Source organism: Scyliorhinus torazame, chromosome 2, assembly GCF_047496885.1.
Source record: "Scyliorhinus torazame isolate Kashiwa2021f chromosome 2, sScyTor2.1, whole genome shotgun sequence".
Lineage (NCBI taxonomy): Eukaryota > Metazoa > Chordata > Chondrichthyes > Carcharhiniformes > Scyliorhinidae > Scyliorhinus > Scyliorhinus torazame.
The window spans coordinates 10,284,102-10,297,034 of NC_092708.1; the positions used below are offsets into that span (position 1 = coordinate 10,284,102).

Below are 12,933 nucleotides of genomic sequence, written 5' to 3' on the forward strand. Positions count from 1 at the left end.
AGGGTCAGTACTGAGGGAGCGCTGCACTGTCAGAGGGTCACTACTGAGAGAGTGCTGCACTGTCAGAGGGTCAGTACTGAGGGAGTGCTGCACTGTCAGAGGGTCAGTACAGAGGGATTGCTGCACTGTCGGAGGGTCAGTACTGAGGGAGTGCTGCACTGTCAGAGGGTCAGTACTGAGGGAGTGCTGCACTGTCAAAGGGTCTGTACAGAGGGATTGCTGCACTGTCGGAGGGTCAGTACTGAGGCAGCGCTGCACTGTCAGAGGGTCAGTACTGAGGGAGTGCTGCACTGTCAGAGGGTCAGGACTGAGGGAGTGCTGCACTGTCAGAGGATCAGAAGTGAGGGAGTGCCGCACTATCAGAGGGTCAGCGCTGAGGGAGTGCTGCACTGTCAGAGGGTCAGTACTGAGGAAGTGCTGCACTGTCAGAGGGTCAGTACTGAGAGGGTGCTGCACTGTCAGAGGGTCAGTACTGAGGGAGTGCCGCATTGTCAGAGGATCAGTACTGAGGGAGTGCTGCACTGTTAGAGGGTCAGTACTGAGGGGGTGCTGCACTGTCAGAGGGTCAGTACTGAGGGAGTGCCGCATTGTCAGAGGATCAGTACTGAGGGAGTGCTGCACTGTCAGAGGGTCAGTACTGAGGGAGTGCCGCACTGTCAGCACTGAGGGAGTGCTGCACTGTCAGAGGGTCAGTACTGAGGGAGTGCTGTACTGTCAGAGAGTCAGTAGTGAGGGAGTGCTGCACTATCAGAGGGTCAGTACTGAGGGAGTGCCGCACTGTCAGGGGATCAGCACTGAGGGAGTGCTGCACTATCAGAGGGTCAGCACTGAGGGAGTGCTGCACTGTCAGAGGGTCAGTACTGAGGAAGTGCTGCACTGTCAGAGGGTCAGTACTGAGGGGGTGCTGCACTGTCAGAGGGTCAGTACTGAGGGAGTGCCGCACTGTCAGGGGATCAGCACTGAGGGAGTGCTGCACTATCAGAGGGTCAGTACTGAGGGAGTGCCGCATTGCCAGAGGATAGATACTGAGGGAGTGCTGCACTATCAGAGGATCAGCACTGAGGGAGTGCTGCTCTGTCAGAGGGTCAGTACTGAGGAAGTGCTGCACTGTCAGAGGGTCAGTACTGAGGGAGTGCCGCACTGTCAGAGGGTCAGTACTGAGGAAGTGCTGCACTGTCAGAGGGTCAGTACTGAGGGAGTGCCGCACTGTCAGAGGGTCAGTACTGAGGGGGTGCTGCACTGTCAGAGGGTCAGGACTGAGGGAGCGCCGCATTGTCAGAGGATCAGAACTGAGGGAGTGTTGTGCTGTCAGAGGGTCAATACTGAGGGAGTGCCGCATTGCCAGAGGGTCAGTCCTGAGGGAGTGCTGCACTGTCAGAGGGTCAGTACTGAGGGAGTGCTGCACTGTCAGAGGGTCAGTACTGAGGGAGTGCCGCACTGTCAGCGGGTCAGTACTGAGGGAGTGCTGCACTATCAGAGGGTCAGGACTGAGGGAGTGCTGCACTGTCAGAGGGTCAGTACTGAGGGAGTGCTGCACTGTCAGAGGGTCAGTACTGAGGGAATGCCGCACTGTCAGTGGGTCAGTACTGAGGGAGTGCTGCACTGTCAGAGGGTCAGGACTGAGGGAGTGCTGCACTGTCAGAGGGTCAATACTGAGGGAGTGCCGCATTGCCAGAGGGTCAGTACTGAGGGAGTGCCGCACTGTCAGAGGGTCAGTACTGAGGGAGTGCTGCACTGTCAGAGGGTCAGCACTGAGGGAGTGCTGCACTGTCAGAGGGTCAGCACTGAGGGAGCGGACTTCCTGATTTCTGATGGAAGTTACCTGTGTTAATTTTTCCACATTGTGTGGACAGAATCCTGTGTGTCAGTCACTGCAGTCGGAGGTACCTGTGTGCTCACGTCTCTGTCCCTTAAAGACTATCCCTAATTTTCACTCACTTATTACTTAATTTTCACCACAGGGATTCATTGAGACATAGAAGTTGGGTATTTTGATGGAAGTGGCGATAAACATGAGAAGTAAATAATGTTTTGGAGAGTGACAATGCTGTCGGACCAGTTGCGAAATTTTCCAGTGAAGAGCTGGCACACAGGTTAACCTCCGTCAGGCCCACCAACCATTAAACCTCAATGATTAATTCCTCTTCCTTAAGATGGAGGAAATTGTGCAAATTCCGAGAGATGGCAATGCTTGATAGTGGTATTTGAAGTTGTCACGGAAAATGCTGTGATCATTACGTGGGACTGCCAAGTCTGCATTCGATTGGCCTGTATAATATTCACAGGAGTCCCATAACACTATAAGATATAGGAGCAGAATTAGGCCACTCGGCCCATCGAATCTGCTCCGCCATTCAATCATGCCTGATATTTTTCTCATCCCCAATCTCCTGCCTTCTCCCCATAACTCCTGATCCCCTTATTAATCAGGAACCGATCTATCGCTGTCTTAAAGACACTCAGTGATTTGGCCTCCACAGCCTTCTGCGGCAAAGAGTTCCACAGATTCACCACCCTCTGGCTGAAGAAATTCCTCCTCATCTCTGTTTTAAAGGATCGTCCGTTTAGTCTGAGATTGTGTCCTCTGCTTCTAATTTTTCCTACAAGTGGAAACATCCTCTCCACATCTACTCTATCCAGGCTTCGCAGTATCCTGTAAGTTTCAATAAGATCCCCCCTCATCCTTCTGAACTCCGACGAGTACAGACCCAGAGTCCTCAACCGTTCCTCAGACGACAAGTTCTTCATTCCAGGGATCATTCTTGTGAACCTCCTCTGGACCCTTTCCAAGGCCAGCACATCCTTCCTTAGATACGGGGCCCAAAACTGCTCACAATACTCCAAATGGGGTCTGACCAGAGTCTTATACAGCCTCAGAAGTACATCCCTGGTCTTGTATTCTAGCTCTCTCGACATGAATGCTAACATTGCATTTGCCTTAACTGCCGACTGAACCTGCACATTAACCTGAATAGAATCGTGAACAAGGACTCCCAAGTCCCTTTGTGCTTCTGCTTTCCGAAACATTTCCCCATTTAGAAAATAGTCTATGCCTAGATTCCTCCTTCCAAAGTGCATAACCTCACACTTTTCCACCTTGTATTCCATTTGCCACTTCATTGCCCACTCTCCTAGCCTGTCCAAGTCCTTCTGCAGCCCCCTTGCTTCCTCAATACTACCTGTCCCTCTACAGATCTTTGTATCATTGGCAAATTTAGCAACAGTGCCTTCAGTTCCTTCCTCCAGTCCACCAATCCTCTATCCATTGCATTCCATTTCCCTAACACCATGGGCTCTTATCATATTTCGCAGCCTCCTGTATGGCACCTTGTCAAAGGTCTTCTGGAAATCCAAATAGATTATGTCCACCGGCTCTCCTTTGTCTAACGTCCTTGTTACCTCCTCAAAGAACTCTAACAGATTTGTCAGACACGACCTCCCCTTGACGAAGCCGTGCTGACTCAGTCCTATTTTACCACGCACTTCCAAGTACTCCGTAATCTCATCTTTAATAATAGACTCTAATGTCTCACCAATGACCGAAGTCAGGTTAACCGGCCTATAATTTCCTGTCTTCTGCCTTCCTCCCTTCTTAAACAGACATTTTCCAATCCTCTGGGACCCTCCCTGACTCCAGTAATTCATAATAAGAACATAAGAACTAGGAGCAGGAGTAGGCCATCTGGCCCCTCGAGCCTGCTCCACCATTCAATGAGATCATGGCTGATCTTTTGTGGACTCAGCTCCACTTTCCGGCCCGAACACCATAACCCTTAATCCCTTTATTCTTCAAAAAACTATCTATCTTCATCTTAAAAACATTAAAAAAATATATATATTTATTCAAATTTTTAAACAAATTTTCAACAGAACCCCCTCCCTAACCAGACAAAAGAAACAAGAACACAAGCAGAAATTATACAGTGGATTTCCCCCAAATACAATAACCCCCCTATAACATTTAAAAACACAAATAGGGAAAAAAAAAACCTTCACCCAAACGCCACCCCAAAAGAAACCCCTCCTCCCTCCTCCCCCCCCCCCCCCCCCCCCCCCGCCCTTGGGCTGTGCTGCTGCTGCTGACCTCCTCCTAACGCTCCGCGAGATAGTCTAGGAACGGTTGCCACCGCCTGAGGTACCCCTGCACAGACCCTCGCAAGGCAAACTTTATCCTCTCCAGTTTGATGAACCCTGCCATGTCATTGATCCAAGCTTCCACACTGGGGGGCTTCGCGTCCTTCCATAATAGCAAGATCCTCCGCCGGGCTACCAGGAACGCAAAGGCCAGAATACCGGCCTCTTTCGCCTCCTGCACTCCCGGCTCGTCCGTTACCCCAAATAGTGCCAACCCCCAACTCGGCTTGACCCGGGTGTTCACCACCTTGGACATAGTCCTCGCAAAACCCCTCAAACACCCATCCAGCGCCGGGCACGACCAGAACATATGGACGGGATTTGTCGGGCTTCCCGAGCACCTCCCACATCTATCCTCCACTCCAAAGAACCTACTCAACCTCACCCCTGTCATATGCGCTCTGTGAGTAACTTTGAACTGTATTAGGCTGAGCCTGGCGCAAGAGGAGGAAGAATTAACCCTACTCAGGGCATCAGCCCACAGACCCTCATCTATCTCCTCCCCAAGCTTCTCCTCTCACTTGCCCTTTAACTCCTCCACCGAGGCCTCATCCTCTTCCTTCAGCTCCTGGTAAATCGCCGAAACCTTGCCTTCTCCAACCCATATACCCGAAATCACCCTGTCCTGAATCCCACGTGCCGGAAGCAGTGAGAATTCCCTCACCTGCCGCCTCACAAACGCCCTCACTTGCATGTACCTGAAAGCGTTTCCCGGGGGTAGCCCAAACTTCTCCTCCAGCGCCCCTAGGCTCGCAAACGTCCCATCGATGAACAGGTCCCCCATTCTTCTAATCCCTGCCCGATGCCAGCTCCGAAACCACTCATCCATCCTTCCCGGGACGAACCGATGGTTCTCCCGAATCGAGGACCACACCGAGGCTCCCACCTCGCCCCTGTGTCGCCTCCACTGCCCCCAGATCTTCAGCGTCGCCGCCACCACCGAACTTGTGGTGTACCTTGTCGGCGAGAGAGGCAGCGGTGCCGTCACCAGCGCCCTCAGGCTCGTGACAACACAGGACGCCATCTCCAACCTTTTCCACGCTGCCGCCTCTCGCTCCATTACCCACTTACGGATCATCGCCACATTGGCTGCCCAATAATAGCCACACAAATTCGGCAGCGCCAGCTCCCCCCTGTCCCTGCTACGCTCCAGAAACACCCTCTTTACCCTCGGGGTCTTATTTGCCCACACAAATCCCATGATGCTCCTGCTTACCTGTTTGAAAAAGGCCTTGGGAATCATAATGGGAAGGCACTGGAACACAAAGAGAAACCTCGGGAGGACCGTCATTTTGACCGACTGCACCCTACCCGCTAGTGAGAGTGGCAGCATGTCCCATCTTTTAAAATCCTCCTCCATCTGCTCCACCAACCGCGTCAAATTGAGCTTATGCAGGGCCCCCCAACTCCTAGCTACTTGGATCCCTAGGTACGAAAGCTCCTTTCCGCCCTCTTCAGCGGTAGCTCGTCTGTCCCCCTTCCCTGGTCCCCTGAATGCACCACAAAGAGCTCACTCTTCCCTACGTTGATTTTATACCCCGAAAAGTCCCCAAACTCCCTAAGGATCCGCATGACCTCCGCCATCCCCTCCATTGGATCCGCCACATACAGCAACAGGTCATCGGCATACAGCGACACCCGGTGTTCCTCCCCCCCCCGGACCAGTCCCCTCCATTTCCTGGACTCCCTCAGTGCCACTGCCAACGGCTCAATTGCCAGTGCAAACAAGGGGGACAAGGGGCGCCCCTGTCTCGTCCCCCGGTACAGCCGAAAGTACTCCGACCTCCGCCGGTTTGTAGCCACACTCGCCACCGGGGCTCTATATAGCAGCCTGACCCAACTGATGAACCCCTCCCCGAACCCAAACCTCCGCAACACTTCCCAAGGATACTCCCACTCCACCCGATCAAAGGCCTTCTCCGCGTCCATAGCTGCCACTACCTCCGCTTCCCCCTCCACCGAGGGCATCATAATCACATTGAGGAGCCTCCGCACATTAGTGTTTAGCTGTCTGCCCTTTACAAATCCCGTCTGGTCCTCATGAATCACACCCGGGACACACTCCTCAATTCTCGTAGCCAGCACCTTCGCCAGCAACTTAGCATCCACATTGAGGAGCGAGATCGGTCTCTTCGATCCATAATGCAATGGATCCTTGTCCCGCTTCAAGATCAAATAAATCAGCGCCCTGGACATTGTCGGGGGCAAGGTCCCCCCCCCTCCCTCGCCTTATTAAAAGTCCTCACTAGCAACGGGCCCAGCAGGTCCACGTATTTCCTGTAAAATTCAACCGGGAACCCATCCGGCCCCGGGGCCTTCCCCGCCTGCATGCTCCCCAATCCTTTAACCAGCTCCTCCAGCCCAATCGGCGCCCCCAAACCAGCCACCTCCTCCTCCTCCACCCTCAGGAACCTCAGCTGATCTAGGAATCGTCGCATCCCCTCCTCCCCCGCTGGGGGCTCAGACCTGTACAGATCCCCATAGAAGTCCCTAAATACCCGTTTATTCTCACCGCACTCCGCACCGTATTCCCCCCTCTATCCCTAACTCCACCAATCTCCCTCGCTGCCTCCCTCTTACGAAGCTGATGTGCCAGCATCCGACTCGCCTTCTCCCCATACTCATACTCCGCCCCTTGCGCTTTCCTCCACTGTGCCTCTGCTTTCCCCATGGTCATCAGGTCGAATTCCGCCTGGAGGTTCCGCCGCTCCCGGAGTAGTCCCTCCTCGGGGGCCTCTGCATACCTCCTGTCCACCCTTAAAATCTCCCCCACCAACCTCTCCCTCCTCTCTCTCTTCTCCCTGTGGGCCCTGATGGAGGTGAACTCTCCCCTGACCACCGCCTTCAGCGCCTCCCAGACTACCCCCACCTGCACCTCCCTGTTGTCGTTGGCCTCCAAGTATCTTTCAATACACCCCCGCACCCGCCCGCTCACCCCCTCATCCGCCAACAGTCCCACATCAAGGCGCCACAGCGGGCGCTGGTCCCTCTCCTCCCCCAACTCCAGCTCCATCCAATGCGGGGCGTGGTCCGAGATGGCTATGGCCGAATATTCCGTTCCCTCCACTTTCGGGATTAGCGCCCTACTCAAAATTTAAAAATCTATCCGGGAGTAGGCTCTATGGACGTGAAAAAAGTATGAAAATTCCCTGGCCAGCGGCCTGGCGTACCTCCATGGATCCATTCCCCCCATCTGGTCCATAAACCCCCTGAGCACCTTGGCCGCAGCCGGCCTCTTACCCGTCCTGGACCTAGAGCGGTCCAGTGCTGGGTCCAGCACCGTGTTGAAGTCCCCCTTCATTATCAAGCTCCCTGCCTCCAGATCCGGAATCTGACCCAGCATGCGTTTCATAAATCCGGCATCATCCCAATTCGGGGCGTATACGTTCACCAGTACCACCCGCACCCCCTGCAACCTACCGCTCACCATCACATATCAACCTCCATTATCCACTGCAATATTCAGTGCCTCGAACGACACCTGCTTCCCCACCAGTATTGCAACCCCTCTGTTCTTCGCATCCAGCCCTGAATGGAACACCTGTCCTACCCATCCCTTTCTCAGCCTAACCTGATCTGCCACCTTCAGATGTGTCTCCTGGAGCATGACCACGTCTGCCTTCAGTCCCTTTAAGTGCGCGAACACCCGGGCCCTCTTGCCCCCACCTGCACCTCACATGCACCTGCACCAGGCCCCCTCACATTCCAAGTTATCAGCCGGATCGGGGGGCCACTCCCCCCCCCCTCCCCCCCCCACCCCCTCGCCGACTAGCCATCTCCTTTTCTAGGCCGGCCACGTGCCCGCGCCTCCCGCACCCTCCAGTTCCCCAGGCGGCGGACACACGCCCCGACCACCTCTCCTACTTCCAGCTCCCCTTCGGCCAATGCAGCAGCAACCCTCATCTAGCCATTTTGCTCCCCCATGACACTCCCGTAAGTCAGCTGACTCCTGCTGACCCCGGTCTCTCCCGCCATTCCATCAACCCCTCCAGTGTGAGAATCCCCCCTCCCTGGCAGTCAGTGTGCGCTCCTCTCCAGCACCGCCTCCCCCCCCCCTCCCCCCCCCCCCCCCCCGGCCCCGCCCCCATCCTGCCCGAACACAGGAAAAAGCCCGCGCTTTCCTGAGCCGGCCCTGCCCCCTCTGGCGAGGCTCCTTTTTGCGGCCTTACCCCAACTCCCCATCCCCGGGCCTCCACTCCCCCTCTTCCTCCGCGGGGCCCTACCCCTCCAACACCGACGCCCACACTCTCCCACAGCCCCCACATCAAAGCCATCCCCACCCAGCACCAAAACAAAAAGAACATTCCCCAAACGCGGTAAACACAGTAAACATCCCCCCACGACAAACCCTCAGTTTGAGTCCAACTTTTCAGTCCGTATAAAGCTCCAAGCCTCATCAGGCGTTTCAAAATAGTGGTGCCGATCCTGGAACGTGACCCACAATCGTGCTGGCTACAGCATCCCGAACTTCACCCCCTTCCGATGGAGCACCGCCTTAGCCCGGTTAAAACCAGCCCTCTTCTTAGCCACCTCCGCACTCCAGTCCTGGTAAATTCGGATTTCCGTGTTCTCCCACCTGCTGCTCCGCTATTTTTTGGCCCATCTCAGGACACACTCTCTGTCCACAAAGCGGTGGAACCTCACCACTACAGCCCTTCGCGGCTCGTTGGTCTTGGGTCTCCTTGCTAGGGCCCGATGAGCCCCATCCAGTTCCAGGGGCCTCGGGAAAGCTCCCGCGCCCATCAGCGAATTGAGCATTGTGCTCATATATGCCCCGGCATCGGACCCCTCCACTCCATCAGGGAGACCCAGAATCCGAAGATTCTTCCTCCCCGACCTATTCTCCAGAGTTGGGGACCAAGGGCAACGCCCACATCTTGTGCAGCGCCTCGTGCGCCTCCACCTTCACCGCCAGGCCCAAGATCTCGTCCTCGTTCTCCGAGGCTTTTTGCCGCTCCTCCCTGATTGCCGCCCCTTGGGCCTTCTGGGTCTCCACTAGCTTCTCAATCGCCGCCTTCATTGGCGCCAGCATTTCTGTCCTCAGCTCCGCAAAGCAGCGTTTAAGAAACTCCTGCTGCTCCTGCGACCACTGCGCCCACGCTGCTTGGCCTCCACCCGCCGCCATCTTGCTTTTCCTCCCTCGGACTTTCTGCTGCACCAGGATCACTTTTTTAACCGCTCCACTCCTGGTCCAATCCATATAATGTTGGGGGAACCTTGCTGTCACCTTCCCACACTGGAAGCCGTTGAACAATTGCCGTTGGGGCCCCTCTGAAGAGCCCAAAAGTCCGTTCCTGGCGGGAGCTGCCGAACATGCGATCTACCTAGGCATAGCAGCAACCGGAAGTATCTTAAAAACATTTAGTGAAGGAGCCTCAACTGCTTCACTGGGCAAGGAATTCCATAGATTCACAACCCTTTGGGTGAAGACGTTCCTCCTAAACTCAGTCCTAAATCTACTTCCCCTTATTTTGAGGCTATGCCCCCTAGTTTTGCTTTCACCCGCCAGTGGAAACAACCTGCCCGCATCTATCCTATATTCCCGTCGTAATTTTATATGTTTTTATACGATCCCCCCTCATCCTTCTAAATTCCAATGAGTACAGTCCCAGTCTACTCAACCTCTCCTCATAACCCAACCCCCTCAGCTCTGGGATTAACCTAGTGAATCTCCTCTGCACACCCTCCAGCACCAGTATGTCCTTTCTCAGGTAAGGAGACCAAAACTAAACATAATACTCCAGGTGTGGCCTCACTAACACCTTATACAATTGCAGCATAACCTCCCTAGTCTTAAACTCCATCCCTCGAGCAATGAAGGACAAAATTCCATTCGCCTTCTTAATCACCGGTTGCACCTGTAAACTAACTTTTTGCGACTCATGCAATAGCGCACCCAGGTCTCTCTGCACAGCAGCATGTTTTAATATTTTATCATTTAAATAATAATCCCTTTTGCTGTTATTCCTACCAAAATGGATAACCTCACATTTGTCAACATTGTATTCCCTCTGCCAGACCCTAGCCCATTCACTTAAACTATCCAAATCCCTCTGCAGACTTCCAGTATCCTCTGCACTTTTTGCTTTACCACTCATCTTAGTGTCGTCTGCAAACTTGGACACACTGCCCTTGGTCCCCAACTCCAAATCATCCATGTAAATTGTGAACAATTGTGGGCCCAACACTGATCCCTGAGGGACACCACTAGCTACTGATTGCCAACCAGAGAATTTCATAGAATTTCATAGAATTTACAGTGCATAAGGAGGCCATTCGGCCCATCGAGTCTGCACCGGCTCTTGGAAAGAGCACCCTACCCAAGCCCACACCACCCTATCCCCATAACCCAGTAACCCCACCCCACACTAAGGGCAATTTCTGGACACTAAGGGCAATTTTGGACACTAAGGGCAATTTAGCATGGCCAATCCACCTAACCCGCACATCTTTGGACTGTGGGAGGAAACCGGAGCACCCGGAAGAAACCCACGCACACACGGGGAGAACGTGCAGACTCCACACAGACAGTGACCCAGCCGGGAATCGAACTTGGGATCCTGGAGCTGTGAAGCAATTGCGCTAACCACTATGCTACCGTGCTGCCCTTTAATCCCCATTCTTTGCTTTCTATTAATTAACCAATCTTCTATCCATGCTACTACTTTCCCCTTAATGCCATGCATCTTTATCTTATGCAGCAACCTTTTGTGTGGCACCTTGTCAAAGGCATTCTGGAAATCCAGATATACCACATCCATTGGCTCCCCGTTATCTACCGCACTGTTAATGTCCTCAAAAAATTCCACTAAATTAGTTAGGCACGACCTGCCCTTTATGAACCCATGCTGCGTCTGTCCAATGGGACAATTTCCATCCAGATGCCTCGCTATTTCTGGCTTGATGATAGATTCCAGCATCTTCCCTACTACCGAAGTTAAGCTCACTGGCCTATAATTACCCGCTTTCTGCCTACCTCCTTTTTTAAACAGTGGTGCCACGTTTGCTAATTTCCAATCCGCCGGGACCACCCCAGAGTCTAGTGAATTTTGGTAAATTATCACTAGTGCATTTGCAATTTTCCTAGCCATCTCTTTTAGCACTCTGGGATGCATTCCATCAGGGCCAGGAGACTTGTCTACCTTTAGCCCCATTAGCTTGCCCATCACTACCTCCTTGGTGATAACAATCCTCTCAAGGTCCTCACCTGTCATAGCCTCATTTCCATCTGTCACTGGCATGTTATTTGTGTCTTCCACTGTGAAGACCGACCCAAAAAACCTGTTCAGTTCCTCAGCCATTTCCTCATCTCCCATTATTAAATCTCCCTTCTCATCCTCTAAAGGACCAATATTTACCTTAGCCACTCTTTTTTGTTTTATATATTTGTAGAAACATTTACTATCTTTTTTTATATTTTGAGCAAGTTTACTCTCATAATCTATCTTACTCTTCTTTCTTGCTTTTTTAGTAGCTTTCTGTTGCCTCCTAAAGATTTCACAGTCCTCTAGTCTCCCACTAACCTTTGCCACTTTGTATGTTTTTTTCTTCCATTTGATACTCTCCCTTATTTCCTTAGATATCCACGTCGATTTTCCCTCTTTCTACCGTCCTTCCTTTTTGTTGGTATAAACCTTTGCTGAGCACTGTGAAAAATCACTTGGGAGGTTCTCCACTGTTCCTCAACTGTTTCACCATAAAGTCTTTGCTCCCAGTCTACCTTAGCTAGCTCTTCTCTCATCCCATTGTAATCTCCTTTGTTCAAGCACAAACCACTAGTGTTTGATTTTACCTTCTCACCCTCCATCTGTATTTTAAATTCCACCATATTATGATCGCTCCTTCCGAGAGGATCCCTAATTAATCAATCCTGTCTTATTACACAGGACCAGATCTAGGACCGCTTGTTCCCTCATAGGTTCCATTACATACTGTTCGAGGAAACTATCGCGGACACATTCTATAAACTCCTCCTCAAGGCTGCCTTGACCGACCTGGTTAAACCAATCGACATATAGATTGAAATCCCCCATGATAACTGCTGTACCATTTCTACATGCATCAGTTATTTCTTTGTTTATTGCCTGCCCCACCATAATGTTACTGTTTGGTGGCCTATGGACTACTCCTATCAGTGACTTTTTCGCCTTACTATTCCTGATTTCAAGAACAAAGAACAAAGAAAATTACAGCACAGGAACAGGCCCTTCAGCCCTCCCAGCCTGCGCCGATCCAGATCCTTTATTTAAACCTGTCCTCTATTTTCCAAATATCTACTGCCCTCTGTTCCCCGCCCATTCATATATCTGTCGAGATGCATCTTAAATTATGCTATCGTGACCGCCTCTACCACCTCCGCTGGCAAAGCATTCCAGGCCCCCACCACCCTCTGCGTAAAGAACTTTCCACGTGCACCTCCCTTAAACTTTCCCCCTATCACCTTAATCGTGACCCCTTGTAATTGACACCCCCACTCTTGGAAAAAGCTTGTTGCTATCCACCTTGTCCATACCTCTCATAATTTTGTAGGCCTCAATCAGGTCCCCCCTCAACCTCCGTCTTTCCAACGAAAACAATCCTAATCTACTCAACCTTTCTTCATAGCTAGCACCCTCCATATCAGGCAACATCCTGGTGAACCTCCTCTGCACCCTCTCTAAAGCATCCACATCCTTCTGGTAATGTGGCGACCAGAACTGCACGCAGTATTCCAAATGTGGCCTAACCAAAGTCCTATACAACTGTAACATGACCTGCCGACTCTTGTACTCAATACCCCGTCCGATGAAGGCAAGCATG

General features: G+C 52.4%; 1 protein-coding gene across 6 annotated transcripts in view; it reads right to left on the minus strand.

Moving 5' to 3' along the window:
- tns1b (tensin 1b) overlaps positions 1-12,933 on the minus strand; it is a 1,628,779-nt gene that overhangs the window by 1,008,361 nt on the left and 607,485 nt on the right. The window lies entirely within an intron of this gene.